Source organism: Triticum urartu, chromosome 1, assembly GCF_003073215.2.
Source record: "Triticum urartu cultivar G1812 chromosome 1, Tu2.1, whole genome shotgun sequence".
NCBI lineage: Eukaryota > Viridiplantae > Streptophyta > Magnoliopsida > Poales > Poaceae > Triticum > Triticum urartu.
The window spans coordinates 444,756,468-444,773,291 of record NC_053022.1 but is presented as its reverse complement, the minus strand read 5'-3'; the positions used below and the strand labels follow the sequence as shown (position 1 = coordinate 444,773,291).

At 47.2% G+C, this 16,824-nt stretch overlaps 1 long non-coding RNA gene across 2 annotated transcripts; it reads left to right on the top strand.

Moving 5' to 3' along the window:
- LOC125517390 lies at positions 1-5,479 on the top strand. 2 transcript variants are annotated; one of them, XR_007287582.1, is made up of 4 exons: positions 1-482; positions 957-1,057; positions 1,427-1,527; positions 2,310-5,479. It is a non-coding gene; the product is annotated as an uncharacterized LOC125517390 (long non-coding RNA). The 2 variants fall into 2 exon arrangements; XR_007287580.1 differs by lacking the exon at positions 2,310-5,479 and having other exon boundaries at positions 4-482; positions 1,427-1,698.
- The last annotated feature ends 11,345 nt before the right edge of the window (positions 5,480-16,824 follow it).

The window sequence follows — 16,824 nt, the reverse complement described above, 5'->3', positions numbered from 1 at the left end:
CTCTCTCTGCTCCTGTGCCGCACACCATTTAGATAGCATTGGCTCGCCGCAGAGACGTCGCCAGCTCGCCACCATGAGCTACAGAGGTGGGGGGAGCAGCGAAGGGGCCGAGCGCTGTCGTATGTCATGCGGCGGCCACACCGCAGGTAGCCACTAACGGAAACTACGCGCACGCACGCACCGGTCGCCGTCGTGCCGCGAGCTTCGCCTGGCTGTGCACTGCCGCAACCACACGTGAGTTCTTCCGAAACGCACCGCCCACAGTCGACCTGCGAGCCACACATGCACCGCCACGAAGCGCTGCTTGATCCCCTCCATGGACTCGTGCTCGCCATCGCAGTCCGTCGCCCCGGCCACGAAGAGGGCCAAGATCCATGGAGCTGCTCGTGGGGTGAGCATATCGTCCTCGTGCTCCTCAATTCTGCTGGGGTATCGTTTGGGCTGGGTGGCAGAGATGGCGAATTCCTCCTCGGGTGTCTCAGGTTCGGTTCCTTTGCTTCACTCACTGTTTCTGGTTGTCGTGTGCTTCCTTGGCTTGTTTTGCCTGAATTGAGCTTCTCTGGATAGTAATGAGATTGATGCTAACATGTACTACTTCAGTACTTTACTTGTTTCTTAGTAAGAATAGTGATCAAATTCTTGTAATTCGAGGCAGCCTGGCTACTTGAAAAATGTAACTTTTATTAGTATTGCTGTCTAGGTTGATGGGTTCGTGCATTTGTTGTACATGACAGAGAATTTCTAATTTTGGTAGTTTGGTCGATACATTATCTTTCCCTTTTGGATGTTTGTGAATTCTGACATGTCCAATGGGGAAACAAATGCTCAATTTAGTTAGCTTACCTTAAATTCGGTTTTACCTGTTGAATTATCACATTGTGTTTTATCATCAATTTCTCACAGTTATGCAACCCTGGCTCCTGGACACTTGTAAAACTCTTGTTTCCTTTGTGCAGGGTGGTACACCTCCTATATTTTGAGAAATAAAACTTATGGTTATATGATATCATCTAAGGTGAAACGTTGAAAGGGCTCTTGGATTGTATGCCTCGCTCAGGTAATGAATCCTTTGTGCAGAGAGCTCTTCTTGATGCCCGCATAAGTTAAAATTCTTGTAATTCGAGGCAGCCCGAGATTGTTCGCTAGAAAAATATAACCTTTTATTAATATTGTTGTCTAGGTTCATGGATTGGTGCATTTGTTTGTGCCTGACAGAGATTTTCTAATTTTGATAGTTTGGCTGATGCATTATCTTCTCCTTTTGGATGTTTTTGAATTCCAACATGTCCGATGGGGAAACAAATGCTCAATTTAGTGACTTCACCTCAAATTCAGTTTTACCTGTTGAATGACCACGTTGTGTTTTATCTTCAATTTTTCACAGTGGCCACTTACCTGCTGTAAAACTCGTGTTTCCTTTCTGCAGGTTGGTGCGGTCTTATATTTCAAGAAATAAAATCTTGTGGTTATATGCTATCAGTTAATGTGAACCCGTGAAAGGCCGCTTGAATTGTATGCCTCGCTCAGGTAATGAATCCTTTGTGCAGAGAGCTCTTCTTGATGCCCCCATAAGTAATGAATTTGCTACACAGCAAAAAAAAAGTAGCTATTTGTTTTATGGGACCCTGCTTGCTTATTGTATTAAAATGACGATATGGCTTTGTTTATGTGGAATATCATCCAGGTATTTAAAGGTCGTCCAAGTACACATTTAGAATCTGTTAGGGGGGGGGGGGGGGGGGGGGTGTGCGCACTTCTCTAGTATGGTCAGGTATTAGTCGACAAATGAATATACATCAAAAGGCACCACTTTACTTACAGTTCTTCGAGCTTTGTAGGCCTCAACAGAAGTCCCTTGGCCAAGCTTCATTGTAATGCCTAACTAACTACTCCCTCCGTCCAAAAATACTTGTCATCAAAATGGATAAAAAGAGATGTATCTAGAACTAAAATACATCTAGATACATCCCCTTTTCTCCATTTTGATGACAAGTATTTCCGGACGGAGGGAGTATTTAACAAACAACTTTGTCAACTAATAAAAGCAACATTGCAGGTAAATAAATTCATTTTCACATGTTATGGTAAGCTGGCTTCTTCCAGCTCCCCAAAAAACTGAGTACTAATATACAGAGAAGGTTTATAATTATTAAGGCTACTTCACAAATTATTTTGGGAACGGACTAAACATATCAGGATATACACCATCATCTACTAATACTCTACTAAATGAACTATCAATTCACTTCTCTAGTATTTAAATTATACATGTCATGGAATGACTAACAGTACTTGTTCTTCTCTCAAAGTTGTCAACAAAATACAGCCAGTAGAGAAGTTAGAAGGATTTTGAGCTCTAAAGTCCAGGTATCAATCCACTTGACTGCACCGATCTCTGGCCATTTAATTCATGAATCAACGGATTTATCTATAAGAGAGTAATTGTCTATAAGATAGAACTTGCTTGCATGCATTTCATAGATAATAAATCTGTAAAGAGAAGTTAGGAGGTAACATACATATCTGAATATTTACACTTCATATACAGACCCAATACATCTTCAATTCAGAGGTAGGATAGAGGACTGTTTGGTCAGATCTCCATAGCTGCAAAAATCTTCAATAATCTGTGAACTCCGTCAGACAGTAATATTAAAAATTCCTTGTTTTATTGATATATTCACATCTAGATAAAGGAGGTACATGTCCATAGGGGAGGAAAAGCAGCCATTAATTGTGCTAAAGTGGCCTCAGTCCAAAGACACTCCCTAAAGTAAAATTTAGAGCACAAACTGATGAAGTCTCTCTGAAGTAAATTCTAAAATACATAAAATGGCACGGGAAGTGTGGAGCCCTTCCATCTTATTTAGATGATCTCCAGAAGAGTAGTGTTTTTGTCCTCTTGTGGGTATTTAAATTACAATTACCCTAAAAAGTGAAGTTAACTCGTGAATATGTGCTTTAAGCAGATCCAACTTCATTAGTTTTGAAAATAAAACAATTCTCTTCAATGATATAACTTTATACTTCATATTTGTTCAGACATTGTCAATTCAATTTTTTGGTACGCGATACAGCTAAAAAAAGTGGTAGTTGACAAATGAATGCCCATCGGATGGTACCACTTTGATACAGTGCATCCAGCGTTGTAGGCCTAAAAAAATGCCCCTTCGCCAAGCTTCACTGTGATGCCTAACTAACTACTCCCTCCGTTTCATATTTGTTAATTGATAAACTGATTTCTTCCAGCTGCCCAAAAAACAGAGTACCAATACACATGAAGGTTGTTTAGTTGTTAAGGCAACTTTACAAATCATTTGGGAATGGACTAAACACATATACACCAGTTGAATGCAAAGAAAAGAAATCATTTATCTACTAATACTCCACTAAATGAACTCCAGCAATTCACATCTCTAGTATTGTATTATACATGTCAAAGAATGACAAACAGTACTTATTCCTCCCTCGAAGTTGTCAAGGAAATACAACCAGTAGAGAACCTGGAAGGATAGTGAGCTCTAAACTCCAGATATCTAAGGGGGTAATTGTAGATAAGATAGGACTTGCTTGGATGCATTTCATAGATAATAAATCTGTAAAGAGTGGTTAGGAGGTAATCCCTTTGTAAACTAATATAAGACCGTTTAGATCACAACTTTAGTGATCTAAAGTAGTAGTCTAAACGGTCCTATATTAGTTTACAAAAGGGGTAACATACATATCTGAACATTTACACTTCTTATCTTCAATTCAGAGATAAGACCGAATAGTCTCTGGTCAGATTTCCATAGCCGCAAAAAGCTTCAATAATCTGTGAACTATGTAAGACAGTAATATTAGAAACCCCTTATTCTATTGATGTATTCACATCAAAAGAAAGGAGATACATGTCAACAGGGGGAAAAACCAACCATCAGTTGTGCTAATGTTACCACTCCAGAGTGGCCTTAGTCCAAAGACACCACCTGGATTAAATTTTAGAACACAATAAGTTTCGGTTAACTGGTGAACGCTCTCTGAAGTGCAATTTAAAACATATAAAATGGCACGGGAAGTGTGGAGCCCATCCAGCTGACTGAGATCATCTTGAGAAGAGTGGTGTTTTTGCCCTCTTATGGAGATTTGAAAGAGCAATTACCCCAAAAAAGTGTAGTTAACTGATGAATACGTGTTGTAAGCAGGCCCAAGTTCATTAGTTTTGGAAATCAAAAAATTCCTTTCATAATATAATTTTATACTTCATATTTGTTCAGACATTGCAAATTTATTTTTTGGTATAAAGTAGAACTAAAAAGAACTGTTGATACATCATACATGTATGCATGATATTATAAAGCATCGATAGATTTTTTTTTATTTATTTAAATGCTCACTCTTGTGAATTTAGTAGCAGTTTAGTACGAAGTCCTGGATCGCTAGCTGATGGTGATGAAACACAGCTATTACTATTGAGCTGCCCAGACAGAAGCAGTCCCGCTTCAGATATAGTCACACTATGTATGGGACACTTCATAGAGAGAGAGAGAGAGACCCACCAGGTCACCACCATGCAGCAGCACTGAACTACTCCTGTGAAAGTAGGTGATGCAGCAGCATGCAGGCCGGGAAACGGAAGACAGCATGGAGGAAGCACACGAAGAAGACGACCCACACGCACGACGGACAGACCGACAAGACGGACGACGATGAGCAAACGCAGCACTATCCGGCGAATCAGTAGAACCAGCACCATGCCCTGAGCCACCGCGACGACCAACCGAAAGAGCACGGGAGCCACGAGGACGCCCAGGACGGCGCAAACCATCACGACTGCATGAAGGAGCAACCATCGAGCAATAGGAGAGAAATGAGAGCACACGCACGACCAGAAGAGAAAAGCCAGCCCATATATAGCACCTCACCATGCTAGACAACTCTAGAACCCACGAGTACATCAACACCGACGGAAAGCGACGCACACGATGTAGAAATACCAGACAAAGCGGCAGGGATACGTCAGTTTGTACGGTGAAAACGACGGAACGAACGCCGCATGAAATATCCGGACGGCGCAACCGCACCGCCTCGACCGATTAGCTTTGCCTGTCACGTCACCGCCATCGCTGCATGGATCAGCGCACAAATCTTGTCGCTTTACTCCTGGAAGCAAACGCAACTCTCGCAGGCAGTTCCGATTGGTGGACTGCGTCGTTCGACCGATCCCGATGCATGGCACCGCCCGACATGCATCTGGAACCAAGTGCCAGTCAACTGTGCAGCCCAGATTCATCACATAACTACGGCCGACACCTTTTGTCGCCTGACAGCTGCAATCAAGTGCAATCAAATGGCCAATTCCAATTGGTCCGCTTGCTACCACGCGGCCTCACCCAATTAGTCTGCATGCATGCAACAACTCGATTAATCAGCTAATCTATCTCTTCTTTTTGCCTTGAATTTTCTACAGTTTATATTCATGAGTATTTTATAGTCGTTTGATTGATCTAGTGTCACGCGTCCCATTAACAGCTCTCTCTTGTTATTACCTGTGACCACTCTGATATTAACTAATAACTTGACCATTATGGACAAACCTAACAGTGGTTATGCTTTGCAAACGTGATGAACTATCTGTTTCAAACATATGCTAGAATGGACAGTGACACACGCTAAAAAAACAACCACGTCGGCAGAACCGAAAGCGATAGCACATGAGAAAGAAACCACATTCAAACAGCCGAAAGGGACAGCACATACGCACACACAAACACACACGAACAGATTGAGCCAAACACAACCAAAAAACGCTAAATCAACCAAACCAAATGCCACACCCGTTCAAAAAATTTCAATGAAATAAATGGATCCACGAGGCGTTTGTACACCACCACATCCCAAATTAATACCACGTGCTATGTATAGGTTTACTGTAAGGTCTTTTTCAGCCAAGTGGGTGAATCTTGAGGCAAAAACCTTCTCTGGAATAGATGCTTGGGTATACTACAAATATTGGTACAATCTACTGATACGAGCATTCACACTAGTAGTGTGCGTGTCACTTGGTTGAATACAGAAGGACAATATTCGCACTTATACATCTGCTACAACCTACAGCTTTCTCTAGACGAGAGGCTTTTTGTTAAAAAAAAATGGAGGAGGACCCCTGGCCTTGCATCTGGACGATACATGTAGCTATTTTATTAATTATTCACACAAAACCTTATAAAATCATACAAGAGTAAGACTAAAGCCACCATCTAAGCAACATCTGTCGCTACTCCTATCCAGTTGATATAGGGATGTTGATAGTCTGGGCCTAATACCAAACAGACCTTGCAGCTAAACCTAACATCTAAGACCTAAGATCCCAACCAAGACGCCTGTCAGGTATGGGGCACCCATTAGTCCGGCGCACTCCTCAACCAGGACGCCTGTCGGGTATGAGGCCTCCGCAGCCACCTGCCACCAATCCATCTTCAGTGATGTACTGCTGCATGTACCTTGCCCGGTCTAGCTGCCGCCGACGCCACCACGACGCCAGACAACGCCACCATCCTGCGCTCATCCATCATCACACGCCCACCGGCGAGACCCCGCTGCTCCATGCCGCAGAGACCCGCCGTCGTCGACGCGAGAGAAGGCACGCCACACCACCTCACGCCTCTTCCATCCGGCGCCGCTCCACAAACGATGCCCCCAATAGAGAACACGACACCGCAGCGCCGCCATCATCCGATCCGGAGATCTTAGGATTTCTCCCGGAGCGGCACAAGCAGGTTGACGATAATTGCTTGACGATGCCTTCATCAAGGTAACGACGTCGACGCCGCCATCGCCCGCCATGACCGGAGTCCGCTCGATTTTCACCGACGACTATTGTAACGCCCGGGTAATCAAGCTACAGTGATCCAACGATAATCGTGCCACGTCACCCCGGTTACTAATGATAATCTACCATTAGGCCAGAACCGAGTCAAATTCAAACATTCAAATAAAGTTAAATTATAAAAGTTTCAAAATGTTAAACTAAAATATTCGGAGTGTGCAGTTAAATGCCAGGGTAATTATAATGAAGCAAACACATTTTTATAAAATGCCTAAATAATTTAAAATGATTTAAAACAGAAGAGGAAATAAAGAAAAGGAAAACAGGAAACAAAACCAAAAAAATAAAAGGACCCCCCCCACTGGGCCAGACGGCCCAGCCGGCCAGGCCACCAACCGGCCCAACTGGGCAAAGGCCCAGCCGCCCCCCCCACGCCTCCCTTATTCCCCCCCCACGACCGAACCCTAGCACGATCCCCATTCCCCCCTCGCACTCCTCTCTCTCCCTCCTCTGCCCGATCTAGATCGGGGCGAACCCCCCCGATCCCATCGGCCCGACGCCGCCGTCGATCCCCGTTGCCCCGCCGCCGTTCACCATCGCCACCGCCGCCCACTCCCTCTTCCCCTCCCGATCCAGAACCCCACTCCCCTCGCTCCTTCCCCCCTGGATCTGGATCGGGAACTCCCGATCCCCTCGCCCCCGCACGACGACCGCGGCGCCCGGCGCCCCGCTACCTACCCCGCCGCCCCGACAACGCCAGGCACTCGCTGGACCTCGTCGGCGCCGTCCCATCGTCTCTTCCACGCCGGACCCCCTCGAGCTACGACGCCGCCATCACGACGCCGCCTTGCCGGAACACGCCCTCGCCGGACCGCTCCGCCGTCGTCCACGACCTCCTCCTCGTCCCCCGTTGCCACTGGCCCTACGACCTCGCCGTGAGCACCGCTCCTTCTCCTCTTCCCCGCTTCGCCACACACGCATCGGCCGGCCGCGCCGCTGGCCTCCCACCGCCATTGCCGCTCGCCCGCTGGTGCCTCACTGCGCGCGCGTCGCGCCATCCGTGCCTCGCGCGTGGCCGCCTCTGCTCCCCGTCGACGCGCCGCCGCCCGTGCCGTTCGCTGCTTCAGCCCTGCCGCAGCCTGCGCCCGCGCCATCGCCCCGCCGTGCCTGGCCGTCCGCCGCTGCTTCCGGCGGCTCCGGCGAGCCACCCCCGCGCGCATCGCCGCCTCTGGCCGGGCCTCTAGCGCCCTGCGTGCATGCCACCGCGCCTCCCTTCGCTCCGCCGGCCTCGCCGTACCGCCCCGCTCCGGCCACGGTCGCCGGCGATGGGTCACGCGCCGGCCCCCTTCCCCGCTGGCCACATCGCCCTGTTGGGTGGGCTGGCGCCCGCCTCCACGCTGCGCTGAGAACCACTACCCATATGCCCGTTAAGGGCCTTGGCCCTATGACAAGTGGGGCACACCCCCAGACGTTTTATAAAAAAAAAGGGAATTAAAAAAAAATAAAAATAAAATAAGTATAATTAATAGAAATAAAAATGATTTAATAAAATTAATTATTAATTAATTAATTAATTAAGAAATTAATTAAGTTAATTAATCCGGTTTAATTAATTTAATTAACTAGTTAAGTTTAATTAAACTGTGATTAGATTAGTTAGATCCTAATTAAGAGTAAACAGTGTATGACATGCGGGACCCACACGTCAGATTGACCCAGTCAACTCCCTGTTGACTGCTGACGTCATGCTGACGTCATGATGACGTCAGCAGACACTATTCTGGATAATGTTGATTAAATTAAATAAATAAATCCTAAAAATGATTTAAATCTTTTAAAATTAATATAAAATAAACCGTAGCTCGGATGGAAAAACTTTGTACATGAAAGTTGCTCAGAACGACGAGGCGAATTCGGATACGCAGCCCGTTCGTCCGCCACGCATCCCTAACCTATCAAACTCGCAACTTTCCCCCTCCGGTTCACCGGTCCGAAAACGCGAAACACCGGGGATACTTTCCCGGATGTTATCCCCCTTCACCGGTATCACCTACTACCGCGTTAGGGCACCTCTAACGCCGTAACTTGTCATGTCATGCATCACTATGCATATGCTTGCATTATATTTATTGTTTCTTCCCCCTCTTCTCTCTCTAGACACCGAGACCGACGCCGCTGCTACCCCGTACGACTACGGTGTTGACGACCCCTCTCTCTTGCCAGAGCAACCAGGCAAGCCCCCCCTTTGATCACCAGATATCGCCTACTCTTCTCTATACTGCTTGCATTAGAGTAGTGTAGCATGTTACTGCTTCCCGTTAATCCTATACTGATGCATAGCCTGTCCTTGCTACTACTGTTGTTACCTTTACCTGCAATCCTAATGCTTAGTATAGGATGCTAGTATTTCCATCTGTGGCCCTACATTCTTGTCCGTCTGCCTTGCTATACTATCGGGCCGTGATCACTCGGGAGTTGATCACGGGTATATACTATATACTTTATACATGATACATGTGGTGACTAAAGACGGGTCGGCTTGAGGAGCACCCGCGAGTGGAGTTTTGAGGCGGAGCGGCAGGGCAGGTTCCGACCACCTAGGAGAGAGGTGGGCCTGGCCCTGGTCGGCGTTCGCGGATACTTAACACGCTTAACGAGATCTGGGTATTTGATCTAAGTCTGGCCATTTGGTCTATACGCACTAACCATCTACGCGGGAGTAGTTATGGGTATCCCGGCGTCGTGGTATCAGCCGAAGCCTTCGTGACGTCAGCGACCGAGTGGCGCGCGCCGGATTGGACTGGAAGGCCACTAGGCTAGGTCTGCTTTCGGCCGCGTTCGCAACGTGCAGGTGTGCTAAGGGCGATGGGCCCAGACCCCTGGGCGCTTAGGTTTAGACCGGCGTGCTGACCTCTCTGTTGGTAGAGGTGGGGCTGCGACGTGTTGATCTTCCGAGGCCGGGCATGACCCAGGAAAGTGTGTCCGGCCAAATGGGATCGAGCGTGTTGGGGTATGTGGTGCACCCCTGCAGGGAAGTTAATCTATTCGAATAGCCGTGATCTTCGGTAACAGGACGACTTGGAGTTGTACCTTGACCTTATGACAACTAGAACCGGATACTTAATAAAACACACCCTTCCAAGTGCCAGATACAACCGGTGGTCGCTCTCTCACAGGGCGACGAGGGGAGGATCATCGGTTAGGGTTATGCTATGCGATGTTACTTGGAGGTCTTCAGTCTACTCTCTTCTACATGCTGCAAGACGGAGGCTGCCAGAAGCGTAGTCTTCGATAGGACTAGCTATCCCCCTCTTATTCCGGCACTCTGCAGTTCAGTCCACATATGATACCCTTACTCCATTTGATACCCATGCATATGTAGTGTAGCTCCTTGCTTGCGAGTACTTTGGATGAGTACTCACGGTTGCTTTCTCCTCCTTTTCCCCCTTTCCTTTCATTCTGGTTGTCGCAACCAGATGCTGGAGTCCAGGAGCCAGACGCCACCGTCGACGACGACCCCTACTGCACCGGAGGTGCCTACTACTACGTGATGCCCGCTGACGACGACCAGGAGTAGTTAGGAGGATCCCAGGCAGGAGGCCTGCGCCTCTTTCGATCTGTATCCCAGTTTGTGCTAGCCTTCTTAAGGCAAACTTGTTTAACTTATGTCTGTACTCAGATATTGTTGCTTCCGCTGACTCGTCTATGATCGAGCTCTTGTATTCGAGCCTTCGAGGCCCCTGGCTTGTAATATGATGCTTGTATGACTTATTTTATTTGTAGAGTTGTGTGGTGATATCTTCCCGTGGGTCCCTGATCTTGATCGTACACGTTTGCGTGTATGATTAGTGTACGATTAAATCGGGGGCGTCACAACTATGTCTCCCCAACTCGCCGCCGCTGTTAATAGTGGGATCCAAGATTCGTTACTACCAGTCTGGCCAACCGCCTTCGGTGGAGAAGGCAGCCACCACCACCATGCCTGGGCCAAGAGACCCGGACGTTCTCGTGCTGCGAAGATTACCCAGGGGATCTCCTCTTGCCGTTGTCGAGACGAGGCGCAGCCGCAGTGGATCTCGACCTAAACCCCTCGGGCCCAGATCAGATCTCATCCCAGCCAAAATCTCATCCGCCAAACGGTCGCCGGAGATCTCTTGGCCACCGCCAACCCGATGTGCACCGCCGTTGGAGGAGGAGGGAGATGGAACGCCGCTGCCCCCACGCGTTACCACCGGCCGAGGATTGCGCCGCCGTCGCCGCCTCACCACAAGGGCTTCGCCCCGTGCTGTCATCAGCGACAGCGGCGGCGGTGGGAGGCGACGGAGGGGGAGGGCTGAGGGCGGTGTGGACGGGGACTCCCCGGGGGCGGCGCAGCGCCGCCACCTCGGGGGAGAGAGGTTGGGGGTCGGGGGAGAGCGGTCCCTAAGAATGCAGAATGGATGGAACGCCGGACAAGAGGCTACAGGTGAATCATCGCGGCTGGGGAAGGCCATCCAGGGGAGATGGCGCCTCATCTGAGACGCTTCGTCACTGCCGCGGAACGTCGTCAGTTCGTAATGGCTTTGTGGTGGCCTTCAGGGGCTTAGTCGCCGTCTATGGTGGCCGTTGTCACCGCTACTTGTAGGACTTCCTGGGAATCATCCGGGTCATGGTTGGCATGTAGGAGTCCTCCGGTTGGGATTTGATTCGGGAGCCGATGCAAGGGATTTGGCAAGGACGGTTTGGGGAAGGACGCACGACTCGAGGTCTTGGGTTGGGGATCTTGGATCAAGGTCAGGCGTGAGACCAGAGTCTTTAAGGGGGGGGGGGGTGCAAACGAATAATGCATATTAAGTTACCAAGCGGGTGGGTAAATGTAAATATTTGCTTGACTGCACATGAGACCTGAGATTTGAATCGTGGGGATGAAAATAAAGGAATACAGGGATACACAACACGCCTCGGATTCACAGGATATGTTGCCTATCTTTACTTTCTACTCCAACATTTTCAGCTTTTTACACCGGATTATATTTTTTTTTCCAAGCATTCGCCTCCTGCTAAGGATCCCGCTACACCATCATATATGGCGTACGGAACATCACCTGGGACTATGCATTGAGCTGTCTGAACGGTGAATGGTGTCAGATATGTCACCCTTCGATCCACGTGAGAGGCGGCAGTGGCATTCCCAGTAGCTGTCCGGTGTCTTCGGTTATGGGCAGCATGCCAGCTGTACTGACTCGGCGTCGTGTGACTTACCTTGTTCCACGCAGCCGGAGAAGCCAGACCCGCTCTCCATGGTTTCTGGTTTCTCTCTCCGTCGGTGAAACAACTGTGTCATCCGGCGGCGCTCTAGGCCTTCTTGTTTATAGCTATGTAGCGTGGGAGGTCAACGTCTTTGCAGTTAAGCAGGGCGTTGTTTTGTAGGCTTTTCATAGTTTATGTAGGTTGTGAGTGGACGCCAGCATGTAAATTAGTTGGAGGTCGTATGCTTGCTTGGACAGCTACATATCCTTAGATAACTCGCCCATGCTGCCATGCATGCATGTAGCACACATATGAGATCGGGCTCAAAGATGCAAAACACGACGATACTTGGTGCTTTGACTAATGAACATGATGGGGCAGTTTGACATTTTCTTCTTGATGAGCAGAGGCAGCTTGACACTTGACTTGAAGATATGAGATTCCTCAAGATATACAAAAGTGCGGAACTCGATCAACATGGACCACGTAGGTCGAAAACTGAATAGTATGTTCGTCGGGCATGTCCAACATCCATCCTTAAACCTCTCGCATCCGTTTGTACCACGGAAGTCCATTCAATGCGGTTCTGTATCGGTCCATGGTGCGGTCCGAACATACTTTCTTCTGCAAATCAGAGACAAATGTGAGGAGCTTTTCGGGAGTCCGGATCGCTCTCATGCCCGCTTCTGACCGTTCTGGCCCACCCAAAATCCCTTCGCTCTCCCGTGCACGCTTCCAGCTAGGCGCTAACTGCATGCATTCATGTCGATGTAGAGCGCGCCGCTCCACATTGAAAACGGTTCAGAGCGGACGTGGCCTCTCACTGCCTCGGCCATTGAAGCGACGCGCCGACCGAAGGCGCCGCCCGCTGCACGCCCGGCTGAACACGCCTCCTCGCCGCATTCAAATGTCTCCATTAAACCTGCATGGAAGCCGAGAAACCTACTCCGGTCACACGTCCATTCACGAGCCGGCTGGTTAAACGCAACACCGGGCAAACTCCTCTTGTCCGCCCTCTGTTTAAACGAGGCCACAAGCCGGGCAAGAATCACACCACTCCGCCGCTCCCCATCTACTCTTTCCACCATTTTCTCCATCCTTTCGATGACATCAGACGAGCAGGAAGAGCAATTCTCCGGCATAAAAGTCGGCTGGGTGGCCAACCGAGCCGGCCAGATACGAGCGAGGTAGCTGGCTGCTCCACCTCCCTCGCCTAGCCCGACCGAACAAGTTGCTCCCCAAGCCGGCGCGTGGTTCAACACCTCGCCGCTCCAAGCCAGCTCGCGGAGGAGTGGCGAGTTGATCCAGGCCCCGGCATGGCGGGGAGCCCGGTGGCACACGTGCTCACCACTGCCGTCAACGATGCCGCATCTTACCGTGCCTCCCGTGCCTACGATCGTGCCATCTGCCGTCAACGCGCGGGTAACCGTGAAAGAAGTCCGATGCACGGAGATCGACGAATCGAAGGCCAGTGCGTCCACATCCGCCACCAACATCGAGGGAAACTAGAACACGGAAGGCCGTCGCCGCTTGGGTACTAGGAAGGCCACCGCGAGGCGACGCCGACGTACACAGCCGGTGTCTTCTCCGGTTCTTTATCTCGGACCATCGTCGTCCCCCATCTGGGCTCCACGTAAGCAGAGGCGCCCCCCTTCCCCTCCAGCTGAAGCATCAGCCGGTGGTTCCACTCTGATGAGCGGTGGGAAAGCGAGCCGCCCTTTGCGCTGAAGCATATAACTCCAGGGCTCCCGGCAGTCCGAGCGGGCTGCCGGACATGGGAAAGATAAAGGGACCCGCCGCGACCGGCCGTAGATTAGTGTAGTGTATCCGTGTCGTGGAAGTGGAGCTCCGCGTGACCGTATGTGCACATAGTTTTACCTTGTTTATTAAAATATGTCCAAAATGTAAACATTTTCGTTTCGTTTGTATGAAATACGTCGTGTTTATATGAATTCGGCCGCGTTTGCAATAATTGCATCCAGTTTGTTGATAAATACGTCATTCGCAAATTATCAAGGAAATTTTATTGTTTTTAATTAATGAAAATGACTATTCTTTTCTTATTTAAAAAATGCCATTCATGAAATCCAAGGTTGTGATTGAGTACTTCCCCGCTTCTATGGTGATGGCCTTCAAAAACAATTATGAAGAAAAAAATCCTTCTGAAAGATCTGAAAGAAAATTGTATGACTTCTCTAATTTTAGCTTTGAGCCGGAGAAGATTAGCATGCGACGCCTGCACCCGCCACCGGCCCTGACCCACGTCAGGGGCGTTTGCGCCTCCAAGGGTCCGTGCTATTGGCTAAGCTTGTGCGGACGACGTCTTGGGCATGACTCAGTTAGATGCCTCAATATCAGATTTACGGCTATTTTTGTCTGAGGCCGACAATCAAGGGAGTTGTTTAGTTTTATGATTTGGTTAGTCAATTTCTAATATATAGTTGGTTACCAAATCGACTCACACAAAACATGTTTTTGCCAATTTTGTGATGTAGAACTCAAACTTTTGCAAACATAACCAACATAAGCCCACAATAGTCGTTGGGCCGAGGCAAAACAACAATCCGTTAACCCATGGTGGTGTCATCTTAAAGTATAAATGAACAAAATAAAGATAAATAAAATGAAAGGAGTGAAGTTTTCTAAAGAAGAATGAAGTAGTGGCATTAGTATTACCCTTTAAGAAGAAAGAAATAAAAAAATAACGACAGAATAGGCGCACAATTCACTTAAAAGCTGCACTTTTTATAATATACAAGAATAAGCGTATAATAGTAAAAATGCAAAAAAAGGTGTTATAGAAGGGAATGCATTAGTGGCATTGGTATTACCCTTAATGAACAAAGAATATGAAATAGAAAGTAAAACAAATCAAAGTAATGAAGTTATCTAAGAAAGAACGAATTGGTAGCATTAGTGTTATCCTTTAAGAAAAAAGCAAGTGAAAAAAATGCACACAATTTTGCACTGAAATTGCACTTTTTGTAATATGAGAAGAATAAGCATATAATAGTGCAATTTTTGCACTACATAATTTACACACATTATGTAAGTATTTGCCTCTATACTTACACACAAAAAGAAAATAAAAAACGTTTTCTAAGAAAGAATGAATTAGTGGCAGTCAAATTACTATTTAAGAAGAAAGGAAATAAAAACTAAAAGAAATAGTGACAAAAATTGCTCACAGTTTGCACTTAAATTGGGTTTTTTAATATGCAAAAATAAGCATATAAGAGTGAATTTTGCAAAAAAAAATATCTAAGAAGGAATGGATAGTGCCATTAGTACTAGCCTTAAAGAGGAAAAAACTGAAATTTTTTCTAAGAAGAACGGATAAGTAGCATTGATATTGCCCTTCAAGAAGAAAGAACTTGAAAAAAAACTTTAAAAATATTGCACAATACTTCGCATTGAAACTGTAGTTCTTATAACATGCACAGAATAACCATGCGAGAAATGTGTGGTAGCTCTCGGGAGTCCCTATAGGCCTACACCCTCGTGAATAGTAAACTCAAAAAAATAGGGAAAAAATAAAAAATTCTGAAACTATGTGACATCAAATATTGTCGATGGGTGATCTTTGATATCGGAGCTACGGTGCAACTCCTATATTGTTTGGCTAGGGGTTAAAACACTCCAGGTGACATGACAAAGTAAGGTATCCAGGTTCAGGCCACTGGCGAGGTGTAACACCCTACCTCCTACCCTTGTGTTCTTCCTATATATCCATCGGGCCGAATTTCGGCTAGCTATTACCACCTCCCTTCAAATGACCCATCTCCTCTCTTTTTATATCCTTGGGCCAAAGTTGACCCTCCTTCTCCGTACGCCAAACATGACGAACCGAATAGAGATAGTTGGTAACGCTTGTGGAGGATGCCACCACATACCTTCTTACCTGGCGCACGTCGACTACCGTCAGCGAACAAAGTCTGACATGGTAAAGTTGTATCAGGCGTATGGGTGCTGCCGACGTGCACGTCCCGTCAGAGGAAGTGACTAGACAAGATCCCCGAGGACGCAATGTTGTGTGTCATAGTCACCCACGGGCCCCGAGCACCATGCTTTTTTGGGTCGCCCGGGATCCTCATCTACCCGAGCACCAAGACGACGGAATATCTTTGAGAGAGGAAGCCCAACGACGTATCTATCCCTTGCTATAGACACAAGCCCCGTCCAACGGAGGTACTGTCAGGCCAGCACTTTCTCTGGAGGCCAAAGGGCCCCGTTTCCATGTCATCAACAAACATGCTCAAACGTTTTAGGTGATTACACATTTTCGTCGAGAAATATCATCTGATTAGCTCTACACATGGGAAACAAAAATCAATGCTCAAAACTTTGAGCAGTGAAATATTTTTCTTGGGTAGAGCTCCTCGAATGTTTTGTCTACACACAAAGTTTGAGCATATTTGATGTCACGAAATTTCAGATTTTATGATTTTATTTTTTGAATTTACTTTTCATGAGGGTGTAGGGACACCAAGAAGTTAAAAACCACTCTCTAAGCATATAATAGTGCAATATTTGCACTTCAGTATAATTTACAAACAACACATTTTATAATATTTGCGTGTATATATTTACACTCGCCCAATATCCCAAATATACTCATAAAAATCAACTAAAAAGGGAGAAAAACATACAAACAGAAAAAAAAGGATAACGAGCTTCGAGCCCAATAGGAAAATCGACTAACTCCCAACAGAAGCAGTTCAAAAGTTCAGTCTAAGAAGGCATGAAGCAACAAAGAAAGTATGAATCTTGACAAAATAATCGATGAT